Here is an 18969-nt window from a genome sequence, read left to right as displayed (position 1 = left end):
TCTGTGTCGGCAGTCGGCAGGCAGTCCGTCCATCCATAATTGTATTATTATTATAATATATACCACCTAACCGTGGTTTTTTTTTCATTCTTTATACCGTCGTCATAGTGTCATACTAGTTGTTACGAGTATACTACTATCTCTTTATCAACCAGTGTACAGTGCGGTAGTTCACGGCTGTGGCTACCTCTGTGTCGGCAGTCGGCAGGCAGTCCGTCCATCCATAATTGTATTATTATTATAATATATACCACCTAACCGTGGTTTTTTTTTCATTCTTTATACCGTCGTCATAGTGTCATACTAGTTGTTACGAGTATACTACTATCTCTTTATCAACCAGTGTACAGTGCGGTAGTTCACGGCTGTGGCTACCTCTGTGTCGGCACTCGGCAGCCCGTCCATAATTGTATATACCACCTAACCGTGGTTTTTTTTTCTTTCTTTATACATACATACTAGTTACGAGTATACTATCTCTTTATCAACCAGTCTATATATTAGCAGCAGACACAGTACAGTGCGGTAGTTCACGGCTGTGGCTACCTCTGTGTCGATACTCGGCAGCCCGTCCATAATTGTATACTAGTATCCAATCCATCCATCTCCATTGTTTACCTGAGGTGCCTTTTAGTTGTGCCTATTAAAATATGGAGAACAAAAATGTTGAGGTTCCAAAATTAGGGAAAGATCAAGATCCACTTCCACCTCGTGCTGAAGCTGCTGCCACTAGTCATGGCCGAGACGATGAAATGCCAGCAACGTCGTCTGCCAAGGCCGATGCCCAATGTCATAGTACAGAGCATGTCAAATCCAAAACACCAAATATCAGTAAAAAGCCTCTTTTTTTCTTTGCGTCATGTGCTGTTTGGGGAGGGTTTTTTGGAAGGGACATCCTGCGTGACACTGCAGTGCCACTCCTAGATGGGCCCGGTGTTTGTGTCGGCCACTAGGGTCGCTAATCTTACTCACACAGCTACCTCATTGCGCCTCTTTTTTTCTTTGCGTCATGTGCTGTTTGGGGAGGGTTTTTTGGAAGGGCCATCCTGCGTGACACTGCAGTGCCACTCCTAGATGGGCCCGGTGTTTGTGTCGGCCACTAGGGTCGCTAATCTTACTCACACAGCTACCTCATTGCGCCTCTTTTTTTCTTTGCGTCATGTGCTGTTTGGGGAGGGTTTTTTGGAAGGGACATCCTGCGTGACACTGCAGTGCCACTCCTAGATGGGCCCGGTGTTTGTGTCGGCCACTAGGGTCGCTAATCTTACTCACACAGCTACCTCATTGCGCCTCTTTTTTTCTTTGCGTCATGTGCTGTTTGGGGAGGGTTTTTTGGAAGGGCCATCCTGCGTGACACTGCAGTGCCACTCCTAGATGGGCCCGGTGTTTGTGTCGGCCACTAGGGTCGCTAATCTTACTCACACAGCTACCTCATTGCGCCTCTTTTTTTCTTTGCGTCATGTGCTGTTTGGGGAGGGTTTTTTGGAAGGGACATCCTGCGTGACACTGCAGTGCCACTCCTAGATGGGCCCGGTGTTTGTGTCGGCCACTAGGGTCGCTTATCTTACTCACACAGCGACCTCGGTGCAAATTTTAGGACTAAAAATAATATTGTGAGGTGTGAGGTATTCAGAATAGACTGAAAATGAGTGTAAATTATGGTTTTTGAGGTTAATAATACTTTGGGATCAAAATGACCCCCAAATTCTATGATTTAAGCTGTTTTTTAGTGTTTTTGGAAAAAAACACCCGAATCCAAAACACACCCGAATCCGACAAAAAAAATTCGGTGAGGTTTTGCCAAAACGCGTTCGAACCCAAAACACGGCCGCGGAACCGAACCCAAAACCAAAACACAAAACCCGAAAAATTTCAGGCGCTCATCTCTAAAGGACAGAGCTAAATTCCGCCCCTACGGAATAAGAAATTGGGCCACCAGCCCCAAGATCCACGTATGCTGCTTCCCAACTAATAGCATATGGGCTCATCTGGTACGGTGATGCCCATAGTAAAATTATAAAATTAACCAAAACTCAATTCCAAAACTTAAGCAAATTAAACCTAATAAATCAAAATTAAATAACCGTTCTGAACCGGCCACCGAATAGCAGACACAAACAAATCGTATTAAAACTGTAAAACATGCCTCCCACAAGGCGGGAGGGTGGGCAACGATAAAACTGTAAAGAGGCAGAAACTTCTAGGCTGAATTCCTACATCCCTAGCAGCACCACCCCTGACTCTATCACCACCAATCAAATCCAAACAGCACATACACAATGTTCCACCCCCAAAAGCCTTAACCCCTGACAAGCCACAGTGATGCTTTGGCTGACATGCTAAAATGCCCAGTCCGGTGAGTTTATGCTGTTCTGGCACACAGGATGCCCTACACAGTCTTAAACTTCACACGTCCAGATGCATCCGCACATCATTCAAGCCCACTTATCTAAATAAATAATGACACTGACAACCAAATGTGGCGTGAAAGGGGTCGGCTTTTATTGACTGAGAGGAAGGCCTATTAAATCTAAACTTGGATGAAAAACTCCCTCTCTAACTAAGGTGGCGGGCAGAAGAACGGTTAAAATATTTATCACACATAGCATAAAGCAGACAGCACATGAAAATAAAATATCTCAAAATTACCATTGAAATAAAATCCTAAATGTTGGAGGGCCTTCTGCCCAGATGTTCCGGGATTGGCCTTCTGCCACCATCCCTGAGGGCCTTCTGCCCAGATGTTCAGGGATCGGCCTTCTGCCACCATCCCTGACCATCCCGAATCCAATGCAACTATGGGCCATCTGCCTTTTCCTCCATGGCCAGGGGTCGACCTCCTGCCACTACCCCTGCCACAACACAACTCGTAAGGACAGAGCTAAATTCCGCCCCTACGGAATAAGAAATTGGGCCACCAGCCCAAAGATCCACGTATGCTGCTCCCCAACTAATAGCATATGGGCTCACCTGGTACGGTGATGTCCATAGTAAAATTATAAAATTAACCAAAACTCAATTCCAAAACTTAAGCAAATTAAACATAATAAATCAAAATTAAATAACCGTTCTGAACCGGCCAACTGCCAGGTTCCTCCAAACCTGCCACCACCACCAAAATCCCTAAACTCAACGAACAAACAGGACCTCGAGACTCAGATGATGTCTTCAAAATATGGGCAGACCTGCAGCTGACAGGTGAACCCCATCTGACCAGTACAGCTCAATCGTACCCGGGCTAAAAGCTCCTCGTCAAACCCTCCGGGGCACTATGTCCAAATAGATAACAATACAAGCAGGCCAGTCGGTCATCAACTGCAAAGGATGGCACCGAATTTCACAGCACATGCTAGGCTAGACCTACGCCCTAAATCGTTGCCCTCACAATGCACAATCAGGAAAAAATGTATAACCCAAACTAACCACAGCCGACAGCAACCATTCGCAGAAACTGTCCCACCAGAGGCCCCTGCGCCCCCAGCCAGTGCATGGGCTGCAGCTCCGGGAACCTCTCAACATCACTGGCCACAGATTAAATGGATAGCCAGTAAAACTAAAAATGGCCAATCAACCAAACAATTAGCGGATCTGGCCACCGTCCTGTAAAAGAATTGTGTATAAAGGCATAAATAAGTGGAAACTCTTACCTAACATGAGGGTGAAAAAACCTAACCGTGACAGGATGATGGGGAGGGAGGGGGAGTTGGGTCGCCCAATTTGACTTGAGGCAAAAACAAAATATCCGTCAGCCGGCAAAAGCCGCAATTAAAACCGACGGTAAAACAAAAATTCCTCAAGGCCCCCACAATCGCAAAGGCGATTGCAACGAGCGGCTAATCCTCAAAGGGGCGCACTGCCAGGGGAAGGCCTGATATAGCATCTAACTGCACCAAACCTCCCCCTACCCAGTGCCCGGATCTCGACTTCGGACCAACCCGCCACAGCGGCGGCAGAAACAGCGCCGATGCGGAAAGAGTGAGTCCCATAATCGACCGGTGACAGACCCAGGTCCAATAAACAGCGCTCCAACAACCGACAGGAAATGGTACCTAGTAAGTGGGGAACCGTCATTATGAACAAGCCCCCCATCAGGCGAATTAGGCAGAAAGCCCGAATGAGCCCTGGCCACTACCACCGTGCAAATGTGGCGTATAATGGCCCGACCCACACGGACCCACCGCCCCCTGCCCACTACGTCGGTCTTGGGACGCTGAATCTTGCACCATAAACCGTCAGGGTGTACGACGCCCTGGCTCGTCAGCATGGGCGAAGCTGCAGCACGGGAGCGTGCTACCAGCTCGCCCACCCTGAACGCACAACGATAAGCCAACACAAAACCATCCTGAAAAGGTGAACTTCGCAGTCCGAGGAGACGATCCTCCCCAGTGACCCCAAAACCCGCCTCAACAAGAAAACAGTGCCAGGAAAAGGACGTAGTGAAGTCCCTCTTCCTGTGAAGACGCAAAAGCGTGATATGCCCGCACGCACCCGTCCGACATACGGACGCGACGATCCGTTGACATAAAATCGCTAAACGAAGACAAAAATTAATTCAGGAAAGGTCTTACCCTTATGGCCCCTTTCCCGCAGGACACGGTTCCAGCGCTCCCCAAAAAGCCAAATAAGTTGCATATGTTGTCAGGTACCGAACGCACAGAATCAGGACCTTCATCACCCCAAGAACATGCCAAGGGAGCTAACCGGCCAAAGCGTAACCCCTCAAACGGGAAAGGGGGCATCACCCATTCCGTTACGGACATCCGGAACATGTTTGGCTCACAACGTGATGTTGTTCACCAAACGTGTCAAACTATTTGGGCAAGAACCCTAAATACCTGCGAGGAAGTAGACCTCAGTCTCATTATGGCAAAGACAACTCCTGTGTGGTCACGCTCCAATCTAACCTCCTTAGTGCGCAGGCAGTGGTCCCATACTTCCAATGCCATTTTCCAACGCCAACCTAATAGGAAAATGCAGAGCAACCCCAGTTTCCTGTTAAGCTATGGACAATCCAATCCCCCGGCTAACCCGCAGCGCACCCCCTATCCGAGGAATAAACGCCAAAGCGAAAGGTCCCAGCGGCAACGTGATGTTGTTCACAAACGTGTCAAAACTATTTGGGCAAGAACCCTAAATACCGGCAAGGAAGTAGACCTCTGTCTCTACATGGCAAAGACCACGCCCATGTCATCACACGCAAATCTAACCTCCTCAGTGCACAGGCAGTGGTCCCATACTTCCAAAGCAATCTTCCAATGCCAACCTAATAGGAAAATGCAGAGCAACCCCAGTTTACTGTTAAGCTATGGACAATCCAATCCCCCGGCTAACTCGCAGCGCACCCCCTATCCGAGGAGTAAGCGCCAAAGCGAAAAGGTCCCTGCTGCGTCCGTCAAAACTCCAAGACCATACTGGGCACAGCCGGTTGTAGCTACAATACATACCCCGTTACATTGGAAAAGAAAGGAGTCCCAAACGCGCAATTCCTACATATCCCATGAAATAATCTCAAAATGCCGCAGACTTCTAATTCCTACTTTAGCTTTTAAATCCCTACAAAAACACCCTGCCGGTGAAGTCAAGCGAACTCACTCTAAATAGCGCCGTCTGAAGAGCGCGTTTGCCTGTAACTAGCGCTAACAATACCCCATCATGGAGACGGCGCATATTATCTTCTGTATACCTGCAAAGACCCGCCGGAGTATCAATATGAATACCCCAATACACCAAAGAATACATAGGATCCTCTGTCTTTTCACCCGCAATTGTCACTCTACAAACCTCGCAGTGTAGCAAAATCCTACCAATCCGAATGGGGCAGGGTAGAAGAAAAATCCTCCAGGTAGTGCATAATGTGAATACCCCAATACACCAAAGAAAACATAGGATCCTCTGTCTTTTCCCCGCAATAGGCACTCGAAAAACCTCAAACCATTCAAGCTAGTAGTTTAGCAGAAACATACCGATCCGAATTCGGGGGGAGGTTAAAAGAAATTCCTCCAGGTAGTGCATAATTCCCGGCTCCCCCGAGGCCTCTTGTAAACCCAGTGTAAGAATGTGCTAAAAAATGCAAACTACACGCAAGAAATTGAAAAACCCATGGGCAAAAATACGAAACGCCGACGGGTGCAAAGGAAGGAGGTTGAAAGCCGACTCGACAACCAATACGCACATGAGCGTCCCCCTGCCAAACGATCTGACCCTCTCCAATGCAGAGTCAAAGGACATGCAAACCATCCGAAATTAACCACAGCAGAGACCGCCGCCTTCGAAAAGTTCGGGAAATACGCGCAGAGCTTAAGTGCCACATGAAACAGACCGGAATTGACTAGCAATATGTAAGGGGAAGCCAACAGTAAAACCTGGTCGCAGCAACCACGCGTCGGTCTGACGCGGATATCCACGCTGCACGGGGAAAAGCGCCAGCTATTTAATCGGAGAGGGAGCATCACCCCACGACGGAGCCCAGAGGACCGCGGTTCAGCCGAGACGACTGCGTAGCAGCCCCCTTTTGTCGCTGGATTGCTGCAGCCTTAGATAGCGCGGCTCCCCACCACACCTAATGACGGAGTGCCGAAAAGACACTATCCTTCCAACTCACATTGGCCAATGTGACATGCAAAGCAGTTACCGCTCCCCGCACGCGACGGGCCAGCCCTAAAGCTATAGCACCACGGGCCAGGCAGCTTCCCACAACTATAAAGTCGTAACCTTCAGTCGCGGCTCCGGCGACCTGGGTAACGAGAAAATGCCGCACCCATGTTGCTAACCTATAAAAACCTCATTGTATTGTCTCCGCTTATCCCCAATATGTAGTGAAACTAATATGAATCAGAGATCGGTAGCGCGTCACCCTCCTATATTTCCAGGGCCGAAAATTCAAGCAACAAACCGCAAATATACACATCCATCTAACCCCCTTCTGATAAAAATGGAAGGTATCTGCCCCCTGTCCAATCTTCATCGCTGCTAGCAACGCTCCTATAATCACTGGTCAGTGTGAATATAGTAATCAAACGACCGTCCCGTAACCGGTACCGAGTAAGCCAGGGAAGAGTTTATGCTGCTCTGGCACACAGGATGCCCTACACAGTCTTTCTGGACTAATATATATATATATATATATATATATATACCAATGAAGCTGACACTGTAATATTATCTATCATCCCCTCCTTGCACATATCAGTCAGTCCTAGACCCTGGGGGGCTCCCCTCCCCTGAATCACCTGCTTATAGGCATAAACTAATTCAGATTTAATTTAGAAACAGAGTGATGAGTGCATGGGGCCGGCCACGCTTTGTGACAGAAGCGCCCGCACAGCAGCACATGTATTGGGTTCACCTCTGCCTGGGTTAGTAGTCTGAGTCTCATACTCACCGACCGTCACAGAGATGGATCCGCCGCGCCGCAGCCGCACTGTCTCTTCCACCAAGGTCCGCGCGCCAATGACGTCATTGACGCTTGGGGCGCAGACCTCCTCTTCCGGACAGCCGGTTCAGGTGGTGGTGGGGGTGGGCCTCTTTTCCTAATAGCGGCCAGTAGCCGCGGCACGCCGCGCAGTAGTTAGGAAACTGTCACATAGCGTTGGTGACGTGCGGGGGGCGGGGCCTCATATGACAAGCGGCCCCACATACCAAAAGGCCCCTCGGGACTTTCCCCGGTAAAACTAATGGCCAGTCCGGCACTGCATACAACCCATTAAGAACCTAGCAATCTGGGGGACCATTATGTAACAACAGGTAGCATCTATCCTTGTGTATCAATGCCTATTTCCCTATAGATTGTAAGCTTGCGAGCAGGGCTCTCCTACCTCTATGTCTGTCTGTTATTATTACCCAGTTTTGTTCTATAACTGTTGTTCTAATTGTAAAGTGCAACGGAATATGCTGCGCTATATAAGAAACTGCTAATAAATAAATAAATAGAGAGAGTTACATTCGGGTGGGTTCAGGGCTGTCTCTAGACAATTTGACTCCCAGTGCGGGCAGTAAAATAGTGTGCCCCCCCATAGACTTTTAAAAAAAGTGCCCTTCCCCCATAGATATAAAAAAAAACTATTTTGTGCACTTCCAGGGAGAGAGCATGACCTTGCTAAAATGGGTATGGCCTCGCAGGAAAAGACTACATTACTCCCTAGTTTTTGACCCTGCACCAACAGACCTCAACCACCACAGGAAATAAAAACATTCCACCATATTAAGCCGCACACAATAATGCCCCTTGCACCATATTATGCCACACACAATAATGCCCCGTGCACCATATTATGCCCCTGCACCATAGTATGTCACACATCGCAATGCCCGTGATACATTATGCTCTACAGTAAGGCTTCTAATTACTTTTAAATTATCTGCTCATTGCCAGGGATTTTATGCGCTGGGTGTTATGCTCATTGCCAGAGGTTTCATGCACTGGGTGTTATGCTCATTGCCGGGGGTTTCATGCACTGGGTGTTATGCTCATTGCCAGGGGTTTCATGCGCTGGGTGTTATGCTCATTGCCAGGGGTTTCATGCACTGGGTGTTATGCTCATTGCCGGGGGTTTCATGCACTGGGTGTTATGCTCATTGCCAGGGGTTCATGCTCTGGGTGTTATGTTCATTGCCAGGGGTTTCATGCACTGGGTGTTATGCTCATTGCCAGGGGTTCATGCTCTGGGTGTTATGCTCATTGCCAGGGGTTTCATGCTCTGGGTGTTATGTTCATTGCCAGGGGTTTCATGCTCTGGGTGTTATGTTCATTGCCGGGGGTTTCATGCTCTGGGTGCAATGCTCATTGCCAGGGGTTTCATGCTCTGGGTGTTTTGCTCATTGCCAGGGGTTTCATGCTCTGGGTGTTATGTTCATTACCAGGGGTTTCATGCACTGGGTGTTATGCTTATTGCCAGGGGTTTCATGCACTGGGTGTTATGTTCATTGCCAGGGGTTCATGCACTTGGAGCATTAACTGCTCCCCCTCTTCCGGTCCATAAGCTGCTCCCCCTCCTCCCATCCATAGTATTCAGCTTTGGGGCGGAGTTACGTGAAATGGCGTGGTTGCGTCGTGACATCACGATGCAACCGCATCATTTGCAAAACTCTGCCCCCCTGAGCGGAGTACTATGGATAGGAGGAGGGGGAGCAGGATACCAGCTAGTAGGTCTCGTGGCGGGCACCATGGCCCTCATTCCGAGTTGTTCGCTCGCAAGCTGCTTTTAGCAGCATTGCACACGCTAAGCTGCCGCCTACTGGGAGTGAATCTTAGCTTAGCAAAATTGCGAACGAAAGATTCTCAAAATTGCGAATAGAAATTTCTAAGCAGTTTCTGAGTAGCTCGACACTTACTCTGCCACTGCGATCAGTTCAGTCAGTTTCGTTCTTGGTTTGACGTCACAAACACACCCAGCGTTCGCCCAGACACTCCCCCGTTTCTCCAGCCACTCCCGCGTTTTTCCCAGAAACGGCAGCGTTTTTTCACACACACCCAGAAAACGGCCAGTTTCCGCCCAGAAACACCCACTTCCTGTCAATCACACAACGATCACCAGAACGAAGAAAAAACCTCGTAATGCCGTGAGTAAAATACCAAACTTCTTAGCAAATTTACTTGGCGCAGCCGCAGTGCGAACATTGCGCATGCGCAGTTTGCAGAAAATCGCTGCGATGCGATGAAAAAGAACGAGCGAACAACTCAGAATGAGGGCCCATGTGCGATCGCACGGCTCATCTGCCACGAGAAACGGCACTGGGTGGGTTATATTATTTCTGTGCAGGGTAAATACTGGCTGCTTAATTTCTACACTGCAATTTAGAATTTATTTTGAACACACCCCACCCAAATCTAACTCTCTCTGCACGTTACACCTGCCCCACCTGCAGTGCGATAAGTGGCGTGAAAGTACATAGGTCCACGGATTAACGGAGGGTTTTCATGCATGATTATTGAATAGAGGTGATAAAAAAAATAATGAAAACCCCTGTTTTTCCCGTCTGCAGCAATATAGCGGCTTTCTGAATGCATTGGGTATGAAATGCCAGCATTCGGGAAACCGGCGGCCAGAATACCGACCGTGATATCCCGATGGTGCGAATCCCAACCTAATCCCGACCTGCCCCCCTAACCCTCCCTACCCGCAGCCTAAACCTAACCCTTCCCATCTAAACCTAACCCCCCTTCCTGCAGCCTGAACTTAACCCCCCCAGTCTAACCCGAACCCTGGAGGTGCCTAAACTTATCCCCCCCCCCCCCCCCCCCTGGAGGTGTCTAACCCTAACCCCCTTCGCCACAGCTTAAACTTAACCCACCTGTCCCCACAGCCTTACCCTCCCCCACAGCCTAAACCTAACTAACCCCCCCCCCCCCCCGGCTTACCTCTCCACGGCCCGGCATCATTCGGGATACCGGCTGTAGGGATCCCGGCGGTGGGTTTGTCTGGATGCCGGTATTCCGAGCAGTGTTGGGATTCCGGCGTCAGCATTTTGACTGCCGGGTTCTTGACAGCTGGAAACCTGACCAGATCCCAATTGAATACCCCCCTGTGGGTCTACTGTGCATGCCCAGGTCTACATGGAAAGTTTCCAGGTGATTTGTGCTGCACTGCTGACATGGAACTCTAGGGAGGTAAGTATTAAAGAACATGGGTGCAGGATGTGTTGTGTGGCCCCCCCTTTGGCCCAGAGGCCCGTGTAGACTGCACCCCCTGCATCCATTATAAATACACCACTGTCTTCCTGGGTCTTTATGTTTGTCCCCATTATAATAACCTCAGCGTAGACTGGAAATGCTGTGCATCACACTACCGCTATGTCACTGAGCTCATCGACATTGGACGCGCTCTGTGTGCCGCGTTTGGGTTGCCAGAGACAGTCCTTGGCACCTGCCCAGTGCTTGGAATCACTGTTAGATGTGTGTGTAAGAACACAACAAGTATCACATCTCATGCGTCTGCATTAAAAGTCACTGCTGCACTTATTTGATTGTGCGGAAAATAAAAACCACACACAAGAGCTGGATCTACTATAGAGCATCTTGTGACCCAATAGTGAATTAGTCACGCCCGTCTCCTCAAGCGTAACTGACAGTCCTAATGCCTCTTATCTCCAGGGCACCGCAGTTACGTGAATGCTATGAATATGCCTTGATTGTGGAATTTGCATTGTGTACTCCATGTAACAGCTTCTCTGTCGATAGAAGAACATCACGTCCATTTCCTTAGAAACATTAAAAACAGCCAGCACTAAGTGTGGGCCTCCTGCCAGCAGGGATCTGGTGAGGTCTGTAACCTAGATTGTATCTGGTGTCTAATAAATCATTGTGGCGTAATATGTTGACATTCATAATTACGACATGAGAATGTCAACAAGGTCAAAAACGAGATTTATGGTAAGAACTTACCTTTGTTAAATCTCTTTCTGCGAGGTACACTGGGCTTCACAAGGATAGACATTGGGGTGTAGAGTAGGATCGAGATCCGAGGCACCAACAGGCTCAAAAGCTTTGACTGTTCCCAAGATGCATAGCGCCGCCTCCTCTATAACCCCGCCTCCCTGCACAGGAGCTGAGTTTTTATTTACCAACCCAATGCAGTAGCAGGAAAAGAGACGACAACAGTTAGTAGCCACATACACCACACTCTCACGACAGGGGAAGTGTCAGCGGCTAATGCCATACCAACCCAAAGAAGCTAAGTGGGTCAGGGTGGGCGCCTTGTGGAGCCCAGTGTAGCTCGCAGAAAGAAATTTAACAAAGGTAAGTTCTTACCATAAATCTCGTTTTCTGCTACGGGGTACACTGGGCTCCACAAGGATAGACATTGGGGATGTCCTAAAGCAGTTCCATATGGGAGGGGGACGCACTGTAGCGGGCACAAGAACCCGGCGTCCAAAGGAAGCATCCTGGGAAGCAGCAGTATCGAAGGCATAGAACCTTATGAACGTGTTCACTGAGGACCACGTAGCCGCCTTGCACAATTGTTCAAGGGTCGCACCACGGCGGGCCGCCCAAGAAGGTCCAACAGACCGAGTAGAATGGGCCGTAATGTAAGCAGGAGCGGACAGACCAGCCTTCACATAAGCATGTGCAATCACCATTCTAATCCATCAGGCCAAAGTCTGCTTGTGAGCAGGCCAGCCACGTTTGTGAAACCCAAACACAACAAAGAGAGAATCAGATTTCCTAATAGAAGCAGTTCTCTTCACATAGATACGGAGAGCCCGTACCACATCCAAAGACCGCTCTTTGGGAGACAAGTCAGGAGAGACAAGGGCCAGAACTACAATCTCCTGATTAAGGTGGAACGAAGAAACCACCTTAGGTAAATATCCGGAACGGGTCCTAAGAACCGCCCAGTCACGGTGAAATATCAGATATGGGGAACTACAAGACAAGGCACCCAAATCCAACACTCTTCTAGCAGAGGCAATAGCCAGCAGAAACACCACCTTAAGGGAAAGCCACTTAAGATCAGTTGAACCAAGAGGTTCAAACGGAGACTCTTGTAACGCCTCCAAAACCACCGACAATTCCCAAGGAGCCACAGGCGGGACATAGGGAGGTTGGATACGCAACACACCCTGAGTAAAGGTATGAACATCAGGTAAGGTCGCAATTTTTCTCTGAAACCACACCGACTAGGCAGGAATATGAACCTTGAGGGAGGCCAGACGCAGGCCTAAGTCTAGGCCCTGCTGAAGAAAAGCCAAAAGCTTGGCTGTACTAAACTTGGAAACATCATAATTGTTAGATGCGCACCAAACAAAGTAAGAATGCCAGACCCTATGGTAAATCCGAGCAGAAGCCGGTTTCCGGGCCCGCAACATAGTTTGAATGACAGCCTCAGAAAACCCTTTAACCCTCAAGACGGAAGCTTCAAGAGCCACGCCGTCAAAGACAGCTGGGCCAGGTCCTGGTAGACACAGGGTCCCTGAACGAGGAGGTCTGGGCGTTGTGGAAGTAGAATTGGACGCTCTGACGATAGGCCTTGCAGGTCTGAGAACCAGTGCCGTCTGGGCCACGCTGGAACTATGAGAAGCAGGATTCTTCCTTACTGCTTGAACCTCCGATTTACCCTGGGCAGGAGTGACACCAGAGGGAACACATACGGCAGCCGAAACTTCCATGGCACCGCCAGCGCTCCACGAATGCTGCTTAAGGATCCCTTGTCCTTGCTCCGAAGACCGGAACCTTGTGATTGTGTTGAGATGCCATCAGAGCCACGTCTGGAAGGCCCCACCTTTTCACTAGGAGTTGAAACACTTCTGGATGGAGGCCCCACTCTCCGGCGTGTACGTCCTGACGACTGAGAAAGTCCGCTTCCCAATTCAGGACTCCCGGAATGAATATTGCCGATATGGCCGGTAGATGGCGTTCCGCCCATTGAAGAATCCGTGAGACTTCCTTCATTGCCAAGCGGCTTCGAGTGCCGCCTTGATGATTTATGTAAGCCACTGTGATGGCGTTGTCCGACTGTACTTGAACAGGACGGTTCTGTATTAAATGTTGGGCCAGGTTCAATGAGTTGAAGACCGCCCGCAATTCCAGAATGTTGATCGGGAGGAGAGACTCCTCCTTGGTCCATCGACCCTGAAGGAATTGTTGCTCCAGCACCGCGCCCCAACCCCTTAGGCTGGCATCTGTCGTCAACAGAACCCAGTCGGGTATCCAGAAGGGACGACCCCTGCACAATCGTTGGTCCTGGAGCCACCAGTACAGCGACAGACGGACCTCCGGAGTCAATGAGATCATGTGAGACCTGATCCGATGAGGCAGGCCGTCCCACTTGGCCATAATCAGCCTCTGAAGAGGGCGAGAATGAAATTGAGCATACTCCACCATGTCGAATACTGACACCATGAGGCCCAGCACCTGCATCGCCGAATGTATCGACACTTGCGGACGAGAAAGGAAACAACGAATCCTGTCCTGAAGCTTCAGGACTTTCTTCTGAGACAAGAACAACCGCTGGTTGTGATTGTCCAATAGCGCTCCCAGGTGCAACATGCTCTGAGCAGGGACTAGGGAGGATGTCTTCCAGTTGATGAGCCACCTGTGGGCTTGCAGAAACTGGACAGCCAGATCTAGGTGACGTAGGAGAATTTCTGGGGAATTTGCCAGGATCAACAAGTCGTCCAGATACGGTAGGATCCTGACCCCTTGACGGCGGAGCACCCCCGTCATCACCACCATAACTTTGGTGAAGACTCGCGGAGCCGTGGTTAAACCAAAGGGTAATGCCCGAAACTGGTAATGGAGGTTGCCAATCGCAAACCTCAGGTATTGCTGATGCAACACTGCTATAGGAATATGCAGGTAAGCATCCTGTATATCCAGGGAGACCATAAATCCCCAGGTTCCAAGGCCAGAACAATAGAGCGAAGGGTTTCCATACGGAACTTGGAGATTCTCACAAACTTGTTCAAGGCCTTGAGGTTGAGAATTGGCCGGGAGGACCCATTCGGTTTCGGGACTAGAAACAGCGGAGAATAGTACCCCTGGCCCCTCTGAGCAAGAGGCACCTGTACTACCACTCCTGTGTCCAGGAGGGTCTGTACCACCGAATGAAGAATATTTGCCTTTGTCTGGTCCGATGGGACGTCTGTCAGGCAAAATTGATGAGGGAGACGGTTTTTGAAGGCTATGGCGTAACCTTGAGTGACGACTTCCCGTACCCAGGCATCTGAAATGGTCTTCAACCATTCCTGGGTATACCCTAGAAGCCAGCCCCCCACCCTGGGGTCCCCCAGGGGGAGGACGCCCCGTCATGCGGCAGGCTTATCGGTCTTGGAAGCTGGCTGATGGGCAGCCCAGGCTCTTTTGGGCTTTGGCTTACCAGGTTTGGAAGTGTGGGCCTGTTTGTGGTACGCCTGACCTTTTCCTTTACCTGAAGGACGAAAGGGACGAAAGGAAGTACTTTTAGCCTTCGGCACAGAAGAAGCAGTACTTGGCAGACAGGCTGTTTTGGCAGTAGCCAAATCAGCCACTATCTCATTTAAGTCCTCTCCGAACAGGATATTTCCCTTAAAAGGGAGTACCTCCAGGGTTTTTCTAGAATCCAGATCCACAGACCAGGATCTCAGCCACAATATCCGGCGAGCCAGGACTGACGAAGTAGAAGCCTTGGCTGCCAGAACACCAGCATCAGAAGCGCCTCTTTAATATAGTGAGAAGCTGTGACAATATATGACAAGCATTGTCTAGCATGGTCAGAAGAGATTTCAGCTTCCAACTCTTGGGCCCACGCTTCAACAGCTTCTGCAGCCCATGTCGCTGCAATAGTGGGCCTTTGCGCAGCACCTGTGAGGGTGTAAATCACTTTCAGACAACCCTCCACACATTTATCCGTCGGCTCTTTCAGAGACGTGACGGTAGTGACAGGTAGAGCTGAGGAAACCACCTTCCTTGCCACATGCGAGTCCACTGTAGGAGGTGTCTCTCAATTTTTAGACAGCTCTGGCGCGAGGGGATAGCGAGCAAGCATCTTCTTGTGAGGCACGAACTTCTTACCTGGATTTTCCCAGGATTCCTGACGTATATCAACCAGGTGATCAGAATGAGGTAAAACTTGTTTTACCACCTTCTGATGCTTGAACCTATCTGGTTTCTTAGGAGGAACGGATGGCTCGGGATCATCCGTAATCTGTAGAATCAACTTTATAGCCTCCAATAGATCAGGAACATCCACTTGCGAACTGCTATCCCCATCAGTATTATCAGTGTCAGAATCTGTGGAATCAGTGTAAATGCCATCTTCATCAGACGAGGTGTCAGTGACAGCAGTGGATTGTGAGGAAGTAATGGCCCGCTTAGAGGACCCCTTGGTCTTAGGCGAGCGAAGATTAGACTTTTTAGTAGTCAGTGACTGGTTCAATTTCTTTAACTGAGCGGACAAGTTATCTGCCCATGGTGGATTAACCGTGGGGACCATATACGGTTGGACCGGCATAGGAGGTCCCATAGGGGGCGTTAGTTTAGTAACTAGCGTATTCAGTAGTGTGGAGAAGGTAGCCCACGGCGGGTCATTCTGGACCCCCGTTGCCACAGTCCCACTGGGGGGCAAGGAACCCCCAGAACCAGAGCCCTCAGCTGCTATATTTTCTTCAAAATGATCTGCGGCTTCAGCACCATTCCCAGTGTGTTCAGCCCCAGAACCGTTACCCTCATAAGCAGACATGTTATAACTTGCAGTATAAGGTAACTCAGTACAATTTGTCAGCAGCACAATACCTGACCCAAACCCCTGCGCAGTGTAGTCAGCACAAACAGGGATTCGGGAGAGATATGGTGACTAAAATCACAGAGAAAAATACAATTAAAGTATATCTTGTGAATATCCTATATTATATTATTTTATATTATATTATAATAAACCTGATGCACTTAGCCCCCACAGGTTATAGAATATAGGAATAGCAAGCTGAGTGAGAGACACGAAATGGAAGTCAGCCAGCAGGCCAATGCACACACATATTGGCCCTCATTCCGAGTTGTTCGGTCGCTAGCTGCTTTTAGCAGCATTGCAAACGCTAGGCCGCCGCCCTCTGGGAGTGTATCTTAGCTTATTAGCAGAATTGTGAACGAAAGATTAGCAGAACTGCTACTAAATAATTCCCTGCAGTTTCTGAGTAGCTCCAGACCTACTCCTAGACTGCGATCACCTCAGTCCATTTAGTTCCTGGTTTAACGTCACAAACACGCCAGCCACTCCCCCGTTTCTCCAGCCACTCCTGCGTTTTTACCTGGCACGCCTGCGTTTTTTAGCACACGCCCTGAAAACGGACAGTTTCCGTCCAGAAACAGCCACTTCCTGTCATTCACACTACGATCACTCGAGCGATGAAAAAACGTCGCTCGTGCTTGTGTAAATCTACAAAGTTTTGTGTGAAAGTACTTAGCGCATGCGCGCTGCGTACCATGCGCATGCGCATTTTTGCAGTTTTTTCACTAAATCGCTGCACTGCGAAAATCGTCAGCGAGCGATCAACTCGGAATGACCACCATAGTCACAGTTTGTACAATGTAGGGGATGCACTCAGTTTACCTCCAATCAAAATCCCAACGTTCAAAATCCCAACACCAATTGACCGATGGTCAAAATCCCGACAAGGTCAAAATCCCGACATGGACTAAATACCGACACTTAAAATACCGACATGTAAAATGCCGACAGGTCAAAATACCAACATGAGTTTTTTCATGATTTTTTTCATTGAAACCGACTTGTTCATACTTTACCATCCCAGTGGACCTGGAGGGGGAATATAATAGTGTGCCGAGCGTAGCTAGCCATGCTAGGGGACGCGGTACACTTTATATGGTGTCCATGTTGACTTATGTCGACATACACACACACAAAAAACCGCATGTCGGTATTTTGACCTGTCGGCATTTTACATGTCAGTATTTTGACCTTGTCGGTATTTTAAATGTCGGTATTTTGTCCATGTCGGGATTTTGACCTTGTCGGGATTTTGACCATCGGTCAATTGGTGTCGGGATTTTGAACGTCAGCATTTTGATCCCCAATGCAGACGTTATGACAAGCAATAATACTGCACTGGACTAGCTTATATATAGCTATGTAGTCAATAGATATAACACTGCACAGTAAAGACTGGATGTATATCACAGGGTACTTGTACCAGAGAACCCTGACCAAATGCACTTTTTCTTAACTAGCACTGTCTAAATGACATGTAGAATACTTAAGTGTCTTGTAAAGTCACAGCGCTGACTATCAGGCGGCTTTACAAAGAAGGATTTTCCCAAGCAGTCCCAGGAACAGTGTAGCTGAGAGAAATGGCACCCAAACACTGACAGGGAGTGAGGGAGAGACAGAAATGCAGCTCCAGGACGAGAACATTTACTGTAAATGGCGCCCTGGGGCTGGGGGAGGGGCTACAGAGCTAAGCCTTATCCCCTCTGCTGGCAAAACCACCGGTACTATGGGCTTAATATAAAACGGTTTATGAGAGAAACCGACCTGTGCCCGTGCCCTGGTGGCCTAGTGGGGTCGCCTGTACTGCCACAGTGTCCACGCCAGTGCGCGTGGCCTGCCTCCCACCGGCCGCGCCGGATCGCGATAAAGAGCGGGTCCCGCGAACGGGACCCACTTACCACCTCCCGAAGCGCGGGCACGCGATCCTGGAGAGCCCCAGCCGTGTGTGTCTAACATGAAAAAAACCGGAGCCTCCTGCTGTAGGTACCCGGCAACCCGGATATGGGAGTGTACAGCGTCGCTGGGGGAGTGATGGAGCTGTAGCAGGCAATGTCTACTGACATCCAGCACAATCTGTGCCTCTGCTGCAGCCCCTGTAGTCCACTTTTCTTCACAAAAAAGCTCTTCTTAGGGCTGCCAGGAGCAGCCCCTCTGTTACGTGCCTGCTGTCTGCAGCACCAACTACAAAACTGAGCTCCTGTGCAGGGAGGCGGGGTTATAGAGGAGGCGGCGTTATGCATCTTGGGAACAGTCAAAGCTTTTGAGCCTGTTAGTGCCTTGGATCAAGATCCTACTCTACACCCCAATGTCTATCCTTGTGAAGCCCAGTGTACCCCGCAGCAGAAATGTCAACATATCATCCTTGGTTGGCCAGCGGTGACTTACCTGCTCCCGATGACTGCAACATCTCCAGCAGCATCTTCCGGGTCCCAACAGTCCTGTGAGTGTAACTCCCAGCAGAGCCATCTGATGGAGCTATGTTCCAGTGAGTGTACCTGCCCTATCCCAATCCCTAATCCCTACTATTGACCCTCTCCCTCTCTCTAGTGCCTTACCCTAACCGCCCCCTACAACCTAACTCTCCCATCCCGCTGCCTCACCATGATGTATACTTGCTCACTTTTAGTTGCTCCTCTCCAGGAGAAGCCCAGGAATGGAGCCGGGCTCTTTGCGTCATTAGGCTCTTGTCCATTGTGGAAAACTGAAGTAAATTGCAAGTCTGTGGGGGAATGGGAGGGCATAAAATGACACGAATTGCATCACTGTAGCC

Source organism: Pseudophryne corroboree, chromosome 5 (genome assembly GCF_028390025.1).
Source record: "Pseudophryne corroboree isolate aPseCor3 chromosome 5, aPseCor3.hap2, whole genome shotgun sequence".
Lineage (NCBI taxonomy): Eukaryota > Metazoa > Chordata > Amphibia > Anura > Myobatrachidae > Pseudophryne > Pseudophryne corroboree.
This window is presented reverse-complemented; position numbering follows the sequence as displayed.